The sequence below is a fragment of the Arachis duranensis genome, chromosome 10 (assembly GCF_000817695.3).
Source record: "Arachis duranensis cultivar V14167 chromosome 10, aradu.V14167.gnm2.J7QH, whole genome shotgun sequence".
Lineage (NCBI taxonomy): Eukaryota > Viridiplantae > Streptophyta > Magnoliopsida > Fabales > Fabaceae > Arachis > Arachis duranensis.
The window spans coordinates 84871066-84875089 of record NC_029781.3 but is presented as its reverse complement, the minus strand read 5'-3'; positions in this window follow the sequence as shown (position 1 = coordinate 84875089).

The window sequence follows — 4024 nt, the reverse complement described above, 5'->3', positions numbered from 1 at the left end:
CGCTTGCTTTTATTCTAAGATATCACTTGTTCCTCAACTTGATGAATGTGATGATCTGTGCACTCATCATCATTCTCACCTATGAACGTGTGCTTGATAACCACCTCCGTTCTATCTTAGATTGAGTAGATATCTCTTGGATTCCTTGATCAGAATCTTCGTGGTATAAGCTATACACATTGGCGATCATTCTTGAGAATCCGGAAGGTCTAAACCTTGTCTGTGATATTCTGAGTAGGATTCAGAGATTAAATGACTGTGACGAGCTTCAAACTCGCGATTGTGGGGCGTTAGTGACAGACGCAAAAGAATCATTGGATTCTATTCCAACATGATCGAGAACCGACAGATGAATAGCCGTGCTGTGACAGAGCGCGTTGAACATTTTCACTGAGAGGATGGGAGGTAGCCATTGACAACGGTGAAACCCAACATACAGCTTGCTATGGAAGGAGCCTTGCGTGCATGAAGAATAAGACAGTAGGAAAGTAGAGATTCAGAAGATGTAACATCTTCAAAACCTCAACCTGTTCTCCATTACTGTAAAACAAGTATTTATTTCATGTTCTTTTACTCTTTACAATTAAATCTGAGAATTATTGATATCCTGACTAAGAGTTACAAGATAACCATAGCTTGCTTCAAGCCGACAATCTCCGTGGGATCGACCCTTACTCACGTAAGGTATTACTTGGACGACCCAGTGCACTTGCTGGTTAGTTCTGCGGAATTGCAAAAGTGTAATTGCAATTTCGTGCACCATATGTACATAGTAATAACTTACAAGTGTTTCATATCACAATTCCTATCCCTCTTACAAAAATGTGCAAAGATAAAGGCGATGAAAAACATAATATCTAAAATAATATAATACACCATATAAACAGAAACAAAATAAACTCTTCGTGATTTCTTCGTTTGTATCCTGAAAAGGAAAAACCTGTAGGAAAGTGAGAACATCGTCTTCGCTGGTTCTCACGATAGGGTTAGATAATAGCTATAATAAGATATGTGAAATAAAACTGTGTTCAAGGTACAGTGATCGTTGCTCGTCTTATGTATCCTTTCAAAAGCCAAATGTTTACATTTAGAAATCCAAAAAAATTTTTAGGGTAAAGTATACTTCTTGTTCCTGAAGTTTGGCAAAAGTTTCAAAAATACTCCTAAGTTTTATTTTGTTTCAATTTTGTCTCAGAAGTTTTTATTTCCATCAAATATACCCTCAATGGCTAAATTTTTAAAAAATTTGAAACCAATCTAACAATAATGCATGAAAATAATGCTTGATTTGATTGTGTTGAGGGTTGTTCTTATGAAATTGTTGTTGAATTGGTCTTAAATATTTTGAAAAATTAGCCGTCAGGGTATATTTGATGCAAATTGAAAATTTTTGGGACAAAATTGAAACAAAAATAAAACTTAGGGGTACTTTTGAAAATTTTGTCAAACTTTAGGGACAAAAAATATATTTTATTCTTCTTTTTAAAGGAGAAATCAATTAATTCTTCAAAAATCCAAAGCCTTTTTCTTTCTTATAAAATATTAAAAGTTTTCTCTAGATAGTACAAATGACCAATTTAATTTTCTCTAAGTATAGGTTCATTAAGTCTATGCTGAACCAATTTAATTTTTCATACTTTACTAAACCACATCTCAAGCCAATCACGGCCTCCAGCCCATCACATAAGCAATTACAGCCTCAGGCCCAAACAACTCAATCAACATCTAATTTATCACAAATCCAACTAATTTCAGTCACAAACACAAGTAAAGAGGTTCAAACACAATCAAAGCAGTTAAATCAAGTATAGTAATTAGCAGTTAAACATAATTATTCACATAGGCAAACCAATTACAATATGCACACCCAAACAATGTCAGATAGATGCATACGATGAATGCATGTCCTATTGGCTGTGATATCACATTGTCGGTTCAACTGCTAACCCGACACATTCCCATGGGAATGTCACTTTCGGTCATGAATATAAAAGGGTACCCTCTCTGGGAATATAGTGCCCGGCCACTCTTGTGACTCAAAAGAATGCGAGCGGGATTCTCTACCACAATCCTCACATCTCAGTGCAAGCGGGACGAACCCCATCCCTTATGCCTACAACTCAGCGCAAGCACGACAAACCATCGCCCTTACGCCTACCAAACAATATCTCATCAACATCAGATCTCTCAGCATAAGTGGGACGAACCCGCTGGTTAGTTGTGCGGAATTGCAAAAGTGTGATTGTGATTTCGTGCACCAAGTTTTTGGCGCCGTTGCCGGGGATTGTTCGAGTTTGGACAACTGACGGTTTATTTTGTTGCTTAGATTATGAATATTTTATTTTTGTGGTTTAGAGTCTTTTATTTGAGTTTAGTTTCATATTTTAAGTTTGGTGTCAATTGCATGCTTTTATTTTCTTTTAATTTTTCGAATTTGCATGTTCCTAGTCCTTTCTTGATCTTTAAATAATTCTAAGTTTGGTGTCCTCCTTGTGTTTTCCTTTAAGTTTTCGAAAATTTGTGTTTGATTTTCTAAAAATTTTAAGTTTAGTGTCGATTTGTTGTTTTTCTCTTCCCTCATTAATTTTTTTAAAAATATATATATCATTACAGCTGCATATGGGAGTAGCATCTGTATACCCCCCATTAAAGCAAGCAGCTTTGAGCTAAATCCTCAGCTCATTATCATGGTGCAGCAAAATTGCCAGTATTCTGGTCTTTCACAAGAAGAACCAACTGAGTTTCTGGCACAGTTCTTGCAAATTGCTGACACAGTACGTGATAAAGAAGTGGATCAGGATGTTTACAGATTGTTACTGTTTCCATTTGCTGTAAAAGATCAAGCTAAGAGGTGGTTGAATAACCAACCCACAGCAAGTATAAAAACATGGAGACAGTTATCAGACAAATTTCTGAATCAATTTTACCCTCCAAAAAGGATGACACAGCTAAGGCTGGACATCTAAGGCTTTAAACAAGAGGATAATGAATCCCTTTATAATTCCTGGGAGAGGTATAGAGGTATGCTGAGGAAATGTCCCTCTGAAATATTTTCAGAGTGGGTACAATTGGACATCTTCTACTATGGGCTTATAGAAAAAGCTCAGATGTCTTTAGACCACTCAGCTGGTGGATCTATACACATGGGGAAGACGATTGAAGAGGCTCAAGAGCTCATAGATACGGTTGCTAGAAATCAACATTTATACTCAAGCAGTGAGTTCTCTATAAAAGAAGAAGCTATGGCAGTAACTACTGATCCTAATCCTCAAGAACAGATTGTTGAACTTAATCAACAATTACTCCTGATGAAAAAACAATTAGCAAAGTTTAAAGAGATACTCCAAGAAACTAAAAATGCTAACTAGTATATGGAAGCACAATTGAATCAGACAAGACAGCAGCTATCTAAACAGATAACAGAAGAATGCCAAGCTGTTAAATTAAGGAGTGGGAAGACATTGAATGTATCAATTCAAAGCAGCAGAAAGCCAAGAAAGGAACAACTGATAGAGGATAACCAAACCACTGCCCAAAGAGAAATACTTCTGGTGTTCAAACGCCAGAAAAGGGGGGAAAAGTTGGCGTTAAACGCCCATTCCTTGCCCAGTTTTGGCATTCAAATGCCAGAAAAGGGTGGAAAGCTGGCGTTAAACGCCCATCCTGCACCCAGTCCTGGCGTTTAAACGCCAATGAGGAATCAGACACATGAGAGTGCTGATAGTAACCCCTCTAAGAAGGCTTCTCCAACCACCTCTGTAGGGAATAAACCTGCAACAACTAAGGTTGAAGAATATAAAGTCAAGATGCCTTATCCTCAGAAACTCCGACAAGCAGAACAGGATAAACAATTTGCCCGCTTTGCAGACTATCTTATGACTCTTGAAATAAAGATTCCGTTTGTAGAGGCACTTGTGCAAATACCCTCTTATGCTAAGTTCATGAAAGAGATCTTAAGTCATAAGAAGGATTTGGAGAGAAACTGAAAAGGTGTTTCTCAATGAAGAATGCAGTGCAGTCATTT